Source organism: Lissotriton vulgaris, chromosome 1_1 (assembly GCF_964263255.1).
Source record: "Lissotriton vulgaris chromosome 1_1, aLisVul1.2, whole genome shotgun sequence".
Classification (NCBI taxonomy): Eukaryota; Metazoa; Chordata; class Amphibia; order Caudata; family Salamandridae; genus Lissotriton; species Lissotriton vulgaris.
Window position 1 is genome coordinate 421,777,244 of NC_141685.1, and position 12,353 is coordinate 421,789,596.

Sequence of the window (12,353 nt, forward strand, 5' to 3'; positions counted from 1 at the left end):
TTTTTTTAGGAGAGGGGAGCAAGATATGTCTAAAAAAAGGCAGGCAATGAGGTTCGGCTGCTGATTCCAAAGCCTTATGCTATTTTTCTGGATGGAATTACCAGTTAGCAATATAAGATATAGTTCTCCACACCCAAATGAATTGGATGTGGATAAACTTGCCCACTGTGAACCATGAGGAGCGCAATACTGTGTGGAATTTTGCTCCACATGATTCAGATTTGAGGCTAGAGTGGAGTAACAGGAACATTTATTAACACCGTGTTAAGATCTTGGTGATTCAATGGCACAAAAAGATCTACTACTTATTGTTATTATCAGTAGTAGTAGTAGTTTATTCTTCGTTTTCTTCTTATTATTATTATTGTTGTATTAGTAGTACTACAGTACCAGCATTAGTAGTATAGTTACTTAGTTATTACTGGTACTAATTTTAGTACTTACACATCAGTTCTATTAATACTAATAACAGCAAGCAGTAATAAAACACAAAATAACAATTACACACATAATAATAATAATAATAATAATAATAATAATAATAATAATAATAATAATAATAATAATAATAATAATAATAATAATAATAATAACAATTAACATAAAAATAACCATTATTATTATAAGTATAATATTACTCGCAATCAACTCGGCATAAAGTCTGTTGATCGTGGAACTATCCCTACCCTCTATAGCCTCCATAACTGTGTTTTTCCCAAACCCAGCTGGCCCTCCTTTTTTAGTTGTTAGAAAGCTCCTGACTTCTAGACACTTAAAGAAATTCCTCGTCTCCACCCCATAGAACTGCTGGATATCAGAGAACTGACACATTCCATTCAAACCCATCAGATCCCCCACCTTCGCCACCCCATACCGCCCAAATCTAAAAAGACAAAATCGGCAAATATTTCCACAGGAAGGGTGTGGTTCTTATATAGCCGGGTATATGCATTAAACCTCCCTAACCCGCATTTTTTCGTAAATGATGTCCATATCTTATATGTGGGAATCAACGTGTTGAACTTTGTTCTCTTAAAATAGCAGGGATCTGTGTATTTCAAAAAGGCCTTCTCTGCGTCCCCGCCAAGAGCAACAAGTATATAGCGATAGAGCCTAGAGTATCCTCTAGTTCTGGTGTCCCTCCCCCTAAGAGCCCAGACATACACTGCAAGGCTGCTGCCCAGTAATACATTTTGAGATAAGGGACAGCCCAACCTCCTCTGCCCTAGGGAGTACCATATATTGTATTTGTCATTGTCTTGTTGAGGGGGGCTTTCCCGGAAATGTCAGCATGGAACTGGGAGACCGAGGTGCAGCGGGCTCATCGGTTCCTTTTGACCCAGAGAAAAGGTTATATGGCATCCCAAAACGATAGGCCCAGAGCTATTCTTGTCTATGTGGGGAACTACCTTCTCAGGCAGGAGGTTATGGACAAGGCAAAACCTGAGGCCAGGCGCTCATTTGAGGGTACAACATTTTTTGCTCGCCCAGACTTTTCCCATGCTACTGTGGAGAGGAGATGGCAGTTGAGACAATTGATTCCTGCCTTTCAGAACCTGGGTTGTGAGGCTTTTTTGTTATTTCCTTCTGGTCTTAAAGTGCTGGTAAATGGTCAAGTTAGGATGTTCTTCTCAGAAATAAAGGCCCAAGCACACTTGACAGAGTTAAAAAAAAAGAAGGACCAAAGGGGCACCAGTGTTGGTTTGCGATAATATATATACAAGCTGGCTGCCATAGTGATGCACTGTTAGATTCACAGTGCATCATTATGGGAGCACTGCAACAGCATAAGGACACTAAGGTAGATTATAAAAGGAGGGGGAGGGGTTCATGACTTCCTACGGGCTTACAGCTGTCACACATAGGTCATGACTGACCTATTTGCCTGTAAGGGGGGTGAGAGGTCTCTGAGGGAGGGGTTTGGGGGGTGCGGGTGGGGTAAGGATACAGGGCACAGTATAGTAGGGCACTTGAGGGGCTACAGGCATTGCACATGCTGGAGTACACAACATAAAATGATGGAGGAGGATGATTCTGGAGGGCTAGAAGACAATAGCAGAAATCTGATCATTGATTGGCTGGATAATTGGTTAGGACAGGCACCACATGTATTTTAATGTGTACACGAATAGTTACAATTAATGTGTGTGGCTTGAACGATCATCTTAAGATTAGAGGCAACGAGTATCAGCAGTGCTGAGAGCAATGTGTGCGGATTTTGTATGCTTACAGGAAACACAAATTGAGGGGACCAAGGGGTTTTTATTGGAACAGCTGGGGTATAATTTGTTAGCTTACTCAAAGCAGGGTGCTAAAACTAGAGGGGTGGCTATACTGTCTACATTAAAAGATGTACTAGTCAGGAAAAAGCTTGAGGATCAATGGGGCAGGTGGGTTTTAATCGAATGTATGAATAATGGGGACTGGGTTACTTTGGGGTCAATTTATTGATCAACTGTGGATGACCCGGAGTTATTTTCCTTTTTAGATTTAGAGTTAGCGGCATGGGCTCCACTTGTGAGTCTCTCTGTGGACTTTAATATTAACGGGGTAGGTGGTTTGGGTTTGGATTCAACTGAGAGATATCAGGGCCGGAAGAAGAAAGTGTGTTGTGCAATTCTAAACCTAGCAAGAAACAATGCATCAGTAGATGTATGGACAAAATTGAAGCCCTGCGACTCTGGGACCACCTATTACTCTGCCCCCACAAGTTCTGTGTTAGATTAGATTATTTCCTGGTTTCTAACAGTCTGTTATTAAACTGCCAGATCGAAAAATTGCATCGGATTGTTTCCGATCATAACCCTCTAGTTTTTTCCCTAGACACCACAAGGAAAGTTAGGCCTGAGCGTACGTGGACTTTTGAGCGGAGGTTATTAAAGGATAGCAATTACGTTCAACATATGAAAGGTTTCTGCATACTTCACGGCTGGGCACAGCTCCGCCGCAGCGCCGCACCAGCAGCAAAGGGCCGGGCCTTGCTCCGCCTGTTTCCCGGCCGGGCTTGGCTCCGCCGGGCCCCTCCCACCACCAGTGACGCCCACAACAGCGCCAGGGGGTGCATAAAGGCAACGCCAGTCCCTCGTCCCGCGGGACGCGCGCGGGACGCACCGGGCTAAGCCCGGGCAAAGGGCGGGCCCTCTGTTGCCCTCAGAGGCCGGAGGAGACTGGACTGGGCCAGGGACCCTACATCTTTTAATCCAGACCTTTATTGTGTACCATTCACGTGAGACTTTATTTTTTTATCTTGGTGTATTTCATATGAGTGAGTAGTGGCTTTTTTATGACCTTGCATATTGCTTTATATTTATATAAGATGTCTAAAACTAAAAATGATAAACCTGTAATAGGTGCCGGTACCATTGACAACTATATGGTGAAGAAAGTAAGTCAGATTAATAATGAAAGACGTGCTTCACTAGGGAAGGGGACTTCGACACTGGATTTACCAGAGTTGTCTCCGCAAAGGTTGATCACAGAGGCTGAGGCAAATACGAGCGAATTTGCCAGAGTAGATCCGCAGACGCCCACCAGGCTGAGTGTTGAGGTACATTCAGACCAAAACGCCCTGTCAAGCGAGGAAACAGGCGAAGCTCCGCCTGTCATTAGGCCGATGCGAACCTGCAGGATAGCGCATCAAAAACGGGGGGGGGAAACATAGCACTAAAAGAAGGGATCTGGATGGGAAAGAAACGAATAGCCCTGTCATAAACCCCTTTGTGTTCACAGGATGTGTTCACATAAATGCTGAACAGTTTGCTTCTCTTATTAAAAATCTAGAAGCAAAATTTGTAGCGAAATTAGAGGAGGTGATTAAGCCACTGACCATTCAGATAGAGAGCCTGGTCACGGAAGTGGCTAGGCTGGGCTGCCTGGTGTCTGCACACCAGGCTGCACCCACCAGTGGTAGGGTTAAGGCTGGGGGAAGAGGGCAGGAGGTGACGCGTGCTAAAGACCATCAGAACACTCGCAATACTGTTGCAGTAGTTACTACTGTGAATGATGCACTAAGTACACCAATCGTCCCAGTAGCACCTGCTTTGTTGTCACAACCCAATTTAGCCCCACGAAGTGGACCAGCTCCAAGGCCCACCAGGAACAACCGATATTTGAATTTACCACCTGACTGTGCACCGTTTGTGGCCGTATTGACTAACGTTCCACCATGTGGTACTCATCCCGCCTCACCATATGATGAATCTCACGCATCATTGAAAAATAAGACAGTGGCATGGCTTAACAAAAGTTGCGGTTTTCCTACCTCTTATTCAGATCAGATAATGGCAGTAAGGAGGGTGAACTGGGTAGGCCCGTCTAAAAAGCTGGGAAATGGGGATTGTATTGTTGTAAATTTTAAACATCCACAACATGTGGCAACTGTTCTCTTAAGAGCATCCTCACTAGTATATAATGAGAACAGTATTTGTGTGCGCCCGCTGGGGTACTTCTATGCACACCTCTGCAAACCCACCCCCCCACAAAGGATAACTAGGCAGGTGTTTAAACCTCAGACCCAAGCCATGGATACACAATTTATATATAACATTACTAATCCATGTGGGCCTGGAAACCCGGATGAAACCTACAACAGGATCACTAGCGCTGGACGCTACCACCATTGGTCTAACATCTACACACGGAACAGGTATGATGCTTTGTCTGGACTCGAGATGTGTGATTGACGGGAGGTACCTGCGGCTCAGGGCACTGGGGCTTCAGGTGAACCTATACCCGTAGAGAACTGATTGGACATAATATATGGATGTTTTGTTGTTTCATGGAACATTACGGGTTTGGCTGCCAAAATGGCTGATGAAAACTGGGTTAATTACATCAAGCAATTTAAGGTCATCTGTCTACAAGAAACTTGGCTGGTTGAGTGTGATCTTTTCCTGGAAGGGTACAAGGCCTTCTATGTGCCAGCCACTCCATCTGTAAGGGGTAAACCAAAGGGGGAACTTGTGATATTTGTTTCTATTTTAGTCTCTTGTAAAATGCGAAGAATTGAATCACAGTATTCTGGAGTGATGGTACAACACTCCTTAGCACACGTAAGTCACAATGATGTCAAGTATACAAGTGTTTCCACCAATTCTTCCGATATAATCACGAAGAGTAGTTATTCTTGGTACATCAGATTTGAGTTTATTTCCGTTCACTGGAAACTTTTCATACAGCTGACACGTGTTTCGTCGTATATGGGAATGTGACCCACGACTTTCTCAAGGCTATTTCCAGATCTGTTATCTCTTCATTAATATGCGGTGATAGTTCCAACCCCCATGGGGCTTCTACGGGGATCTTCTCGTTATTTTTTATTCAGCTTACATTATCCGACCAGTTTAAGGTTTCTGTTTCTTCAGGGTGGCTTTCGCCCATTTGGTCGTTCTCCGAAAAATCAACCCCGTTCACGATCAGCGTGTCCGCTCGATTGTGGAGTGATGGGCTTAGTTTTAAATGGAGATAACTGCTGGGTCTGGTTTGGTGATTTTTTATAATGCAACTAATGATAGTACAGGCTTCAATCAAATATCGCTATTGAATTCTTTTATTACTACTTCTATGAAAGATTTTGGTCATAATCTTATGATCATGGGAGATTTTAATGTGCATCCTTGCAGTGATCCACTGAAAAAATGCTTAACAGACTTGTGTTGTGAGCGCCTGGGAGGTATACACATGGAACATACAGTGGATGGGGAACTTTGTAATGATCTAATGAACAACTTTGACCTCTCATTGGCTATGACACTCAGGGACCCGTTAAAATGCTTTGATATTCCTACTTTCAAAGGGCATGGCAGGGGCACTTTTATTGATCATATGTTAGTCTCACTGACGATGCAGACTATTCTGGATTCGTTCAGTATTGAGCAAAGTAAATTCAGTGACCATAACCCTCTAATAATTCGTCTGCAGGGACCTTGGGTTAACAAGGGAAATCAGAATTGTAGCTCAGGCAGGCTGTGTACAACAGATGGGAGGCGGCGACTTAAATGGTCAATGGTTACCCCAGATCTTCTTTACAAAAATATTGTGGATAAATGTACTGAGGATATTAAGAAATGTACACACGAGGGGGGAGATCCCAGGCAGGTCCTTATTGCCTATCAAAACTTGTCGGAGAAGGTGTCAGAACTCATGACGGCCCCCGCAAAGAATTTGGTGAAAGGGGGTCCTAGGTTGTTTAACCACGATTGTACCAAAGCTGCACGTAATCTCAGGTTAGCTCTGTCAGTCACCCCAAGAAATCAGGAGGGCGTAAAACTGTGTCAGAAAGAATACAAGTCTGTTATTGCATCCCGTAAGGAGTTTTTAAGAAAAGAGGCTTGGGATGAAATACTTGACCCCTCCATCTTAAATTGTAGCACTAAATTCTGGGCTTTAGTTAAAAGACCGTTCCTGGTAGAAGACCCAGGTGATGGACTAGATTGCTGCATAACTAAGGAGGAGTGGGAACTTCATTTAAAAAAATGGTATCACTCAGCAGACCCTGTAACAGTTGATGTTTTACCTTATGCTAGGGGAGGCACACTTAAATTTGATATAAGCGAGGTAATGGACGCCATAGAAGGACTTACAGCTAGGAAGGCCCCTGGACCTGATGGAATCCCACCGGATCTTTATAAATCAGATCCAGGTTTTTGGGTACCCATCTTGGTTGCTGTATTTAATGCAGCTGCTTTAGTGGGCTGTCCCTTGTCCTGGGGTTTATCAACAATTGTCCCTGTGTTTAAGAAAGGAGATAAGGGCAGCCCCCTCTGTTATCGTCCGATTTTGCTAATAGATTCCATGGTCAAAATTATGGGGGGGATCTTACTGCAGCGTATATCAAGTTGGACGTCTGACAATAACATTATGTCCATCTCCCAATATGGCTTCTGTAGTGGTCGTTCCACCATAACCCAGTGCCTCAACCGCTTCCTTATATTGAGTAAATATACTGTTGTGCATAAGGGAGCCGTCCACCTTGCCTTCATGGATCTGTCATCGGCCTTCGACTGTGTTAATAGGGGAAGGCTGTGGCAGACCATGCGGGAGAAGGGTGTGGACATAGGAATTGTGGATTTTCTGGTGGACTTGCACAGTAACACCAGGGCAAATGTTAGGTACTCAACAAATGGGGAAACCACTGGTAATTTTACCATTAAAAAGGGAGTGCGCCAAGGTTGCATCTTGACCCCATTTCTTTTTAATTTTTATATTAATGATTTAGATGCTGCACTTCAGGAGGTAAAATCAGACTGCACTAGAGTTGGCAGGCGGGGTATTCCTGTACTTTTATACGAAGATGATGCGGTTTTAATTACTAGAACGGAAAAGGGTCTCCAGGCACTTTTGAATGCTTTTAATATCTTTATGACCAACAGAGACCTATTGGTCAACAATTCTAATTCATATATAATGCATGTTGGCCAAAAACCGAAAAAGAATTTTATTTTTAAACTTGATGCCCATCACTCAAACATTTTCATATCTTGGTGTCTTATTTGACACAAAGCTCAGCTGGGGCCCTCATGTGGCAAGAAAGAAAGGGGAAATGACAAGGGTAAATGCCTCTATTTTTAATTTTGCTACAAAACTGGGGAAGAAGCCAAATACTGCAATGATGAAACTCTATAATGCCAAATCGATAGCTACCGCTGTATATGGCAGTGAGTTATGGGGCTACGTAAGTGGTGAACAGTTACAGGTTACTGAAAATAATTTTCTAAAACGTCTCCTCTGTGTTCCAGTCAGCACATCGAACTTAGCAGTACATGAAGAACTGGGGACTCAGTACCTATCCGATATATTTGCGCTAAGACCACTGACATGCTGGGTAAAATTGTGGCTAAATCAAGATATTCTGCTTACCCACCTGATTGTGAAAGACCTTGTGTCTCAGGACAACTCAATGTGCGTGCCCTGGTTAAAATACCTGAAATCTTGTTTTTTGAGGCTTGGATGCTTGAATCTGTTTGAAGACCCTTGTGGGATTGTAAAGGGGGATGTGGCAGCAAATAAGCGGGCTTTTCATATGGACAGGAGGGCCCAAAGAGAAGCGGAGGAGCTTATGAAACCTAATATTAGGAAATATGTTATGTTAAAAACCTGTGACACCATGGAACTATATTTAACATGCACCTTCACTTCTCATGAGAAATTTCTGCTGACGAGGTTCAGGTTTAATATTTTTCATCATCTTTTAATTAGACCTAAGTCGGATATTTTTAACCCCTTCCATGCTCCTGACAAGGTCAGCTCGTCATGGGCGTTACCTCCTGCGCTGTGCTTATGACGAGCTGACCTTGTCATGAATAAAGGGATTCATGGAATGTCAGCACAGGAGGGGAAAACCCCCTAGCAACCAAGGTGTTAATAAAACTGCTGCTCCCTGTGGCTGCGACATGAAGTCTCCACAGGATATGCTGCATTTTATATTTTTATGTAGGTTTTATGAATACCCGCGCAGACGTCACCTTGTTGCTCTTTTAAAGAAACTAAATTTTAATCAAATAAGACCAGCACTTATGTATTTACAGCTTTTGCACAGTGACAGTGTTCTTCACGTCTTAGAATTTTTAAAATTAACTGTCAAACTGAGAAAGAGCCTGGATCAGTGATTCTACACCTCTGAAGGATGGTGAGCTTATTTACTGAAAGACCTTATATCATGTTGTAAACCCAGCACTAATAGCACTTTTTTGTTGATTTCGCCTACTTACTCATTAATGAAATACGTATAATATGTCTTTTGTAATTGTGATTTTAAATATGAAATGTTCAATGTATTTTATATGGCTGGCAAAGATATTCTGTGCTGAGAGGTGCTCCGCGCTTTGCTGCTGGTCGCGCTGGTCGCGCGCTGTATTGCTGCTTTGCTGCAGTTTTTAACTGCCCGTTTTTTGTATTTCTTTTATTTTACTTGCATTATTCCCTGTTTTTATCTGGGTCCGGCCCCTTACCTGCACCTTAATTTCTGGAATTCCCACCGCTGTTTGGGGGGTCCGGTTCTGGGGAGGTCGAGGTTTGCGAGTGCCATCTTGGTTTGGGAAGGGTTCTGGAAGTGCCATCTTGGAGCGTCCCTGTGATCAGGGACGCTGATAGCAGGCTATTTAGGGCGAGTTTAGCGTGTGCTCAGTCTGGCAAAGATATTCTGTGCTGAGAGGTGCTCGGCGCTTCGCTGCTGGTCGCGCTGGTCGCGCGCTGTATTGCTGCTTTGCTGCAGTTTTTAACTGCCCGTTTTTTGTATTTCTTTCATTTTACTTGCATTATTCCCTGTTTTTATCTGGGTCCTGCCCCTTACCTGCACCTTAATTTCTGGAATTCCCACTGCTGTTTGGCGGGTCCGGTTCTGGGGAGGTCGAGGTTTGCGAGTGCCATCTTGGTTTGGGAAGGGTTCTGGAAGCGCCATCTTGGAGCGTCCCTGTGATCAGGGACGCTGATAGCAGGCTATTTAAAGCTCGCCTCCTAACGCGCAGCGGTGGCGCGCAGCGGTAGCGCCTATCTCTGCGCCTGAGTCGCGCCAGAGTCCCGCCCGTCTGCGCTCGTCCGCGTCTCGGAGGCGGCTGAGGTAGGCCACGGCTGTATGCTCAGTCTTTATGCTCACTTATTCTTTGGCGGAGCTCCTAGCTCTGCGCACACAGCCCTCTACTTGCCATTATGTACTCCCTTGCGGCCGCTCCTTTAGGAAGGGCTGCTTGGCTTGTGGCTGGCGTGCCTCTGTTTTACAGGCTGCCGCCCCAGTGTCCCCTTCCTTTCGTCATCTCTTCTCCCTCCTGAACACTCGCTCACTCGGCAGACATGCCGTTGACATCTGGAATCTGCTGTATGGTTCTAAAATAGCAGAGGCGGGGGGTGGTTATGATTGTGGAGAAGAATATCCCTTGTTCGATCTTTGCCGTTGAGAATATCTCCGGGTGTGAAGCCTTAGGCTTTACCTTAGGGCTCTCTACCTGTCAAACGTGCACTGGAATTCTTCTCTATAGAGCTCCTGGGCCTCTGGGCTCGTTCTTTGATGATCTGCAGGCAGCACTATCGGTGCCCTGCCTTAGATCGGAGCATTGCATTTTGTTGCGGGATCTCAACATCCATATGGATAATGCTACAGATCCTGACACCATCAGACTACAGGATACTGTGGCTCCGCTGGGGCTGATTTCTTATATCACTAGCCCCACACACATCAAAGGTCACACTATTAACCAGATCTTTTCAACCAAGTGTATTGAAGTGTCCCTGCCGCAGCCGGTGTCCTGGTCGGACCACTTCTTAATAGACTTTCTGATTCTCTCTTCCACCTCCATGGGCTCAAAAGTGCTCAGAGAGGAGACTCAAAGGGGCTGACATTTTCATCTAGTGACAGTGGAAATGCTGTCAGATGCTCTGTGCCGCTACCCCTGCCAACTCTCGACAATTTGGAGGAAGATCTACCTGTGGTCCAGAAGTGGCTGGTCAATAGATTTGATGAGCTCATCCCGGGGAAACCAGCTAAAGCGATGGCCAGACATCTTTCGGCCCCGTGGTTTACTCCATCTCTGCGTAAGATGCGCCAGGACTGCAAGAAAGCAGAAAGAATATGGCGACGCAAATATGACCCGGGTGATAAATCGACCTATCGGGAAGTTTTAAGGAGCTACCATAAACAAATCGCGGAGGCTAAAAAATTCTACCTGGAGCTTAGAATTGATAAGGCTGAAAATAGGAGCAAAGAGCTCTTCAGGATTGTTAAGGAGTTTATCTCTTCTCCTTCGATTGCGGCTACTCACTCGCATTCCGAGCTTTGGATTAGCCAGATGGGGGACTTTTTCACAAATAAAATCAAATCTATTCAGGACACCTTTCCTGATGACGTGACTAGCTCATTGCTGAGTCAACCGGTCATCCCTCCTCCGCCCTCAGATGACAGGAATATCACCCTTTCGGAGTTCCCTCCTTTATCGGTGACTTCATCCCTTGATCTTCTTTCTCGGCTGCAGTCTGGCTTGCCGCTGGATCCTTGCCTAGCGAAATGTCTCGGAAAAATAGCGCCTGCCATCAACAGCTTGCTTAACCCGCTGCTTAATCTTTCCTTGGCCACGGGCGAGGTACCCTCAGCCTGGAAGCATGCCCTGATCCTGCCGCTACTCAAAAAGCCTACTCTGGATCCTCTAGTCCACGCTAACTACAGGCCGATCTCCCTTCTCCCTGCTCTGGCAAAAGTGGTCGAGAAACATGTACAGCTCTCTATTTCCAACTTCTTAGAGAGCAATAACATCTTGCATGATTCTTAATCGGGCTTCCGTGCTAATTATAGCACGGAGACAGCTTTGCTCGAGATCACCGATGCCATCAGAGAGGTGCTTGATCTGGGGGGGAAGGCCATCCTGGTGATGCTGGACTTGTCGGCGGCGTTCGACACCGTCCCCCATGCTGGTCTCCTCTCTAGGCTCTGGGAGATCGGTTTTCGTGGGACGGTGTGGAACTGGTTTAAATCCTTTCTGACCGGCCGTCGACAGGTGGTCTGGGCACCGCCGTTCTCCGCTGAAATGCCGCCGATTGAGGTAGGGGTCCCACAGGGCTCCATTCTGAGCCCTACTCTTTTTAATATCTACATGACCCCTCTGGCGGCGGTAGCGGAGTCCTTTGGTGCCCGGATCATATCCTATGCTGATGACACCCAGCTCCTTTTTACCTTTAAAAAGGGAGAGGCTTTTGATGGTGGTCGGATCAGGGATTGCTTGGGTGCCGTCTTCGACTGGTTTCGGCGTCTCAGCCTGAAGTGCAACTCCGACAAGTCGGAGCTGCTTTTTTTCGGCTGTTCGCCGGACCCCAGTTGGAAGACTTGGTGGCCCCAGGATATGTTTCCTACGGAGGTGGTCTCTACAAGGGCCAAAAACCTTGGTGTGCAATGTAACGACAGCCTCTCTTTCGGATCTCAAATCATCGGCCTGTCTGGAAAATGCTTCGGCATCTTAAAAATGCTCCGGAAATTCCTTCCTTTGCTGTCTCTGCAGCACAAAAAAATCATAGTGCAGTCTTTAATTGGCTCGCGCTTGGATTTCGCGAATGCCCTGTATATCGGGCTGCCTAAATATCTTTTGGCCCGGTTGCAGATTATACAGAATTCGGCTGCTAGAGCCCTTTTTGGTCTACCACGCAGGGCAAAAGCCTCGGAACTACTTAAGAGGCTGCACTGGCTGCCCATTGCCAAAAGAATCACCTTTAAGGTGCTGACCCTCGCTTTTAAGGCCCTCCATTCAATCGGCCCTAAATACATAGAAAAGCGCCTAGCTTTCTATGTCCCGAGGAGGACCCTTCGGTCTGCCTTTTTGGCTAAAGCTGTTGTTCCCCCGGTCAAATTGGCGCGGATCGGAGGACGCTCCTTCCGC

At 45.6% G+C, this 12,353-nt stretch overlaps 1 protein-coding gene across 11 annotated transcripts in view; it reads right to left on the reverse strand.

The window, feature by feature from the left end:
• The window catches only part of DAB1 (DAB adaptor protein 1), a 1,411,149-nt gene that overhangs the window by 1,029,748 nt on the left and 369,048 nt on the right, over positions 1-12,353 (reverse strand). The window lies entirely within an intron of this gene.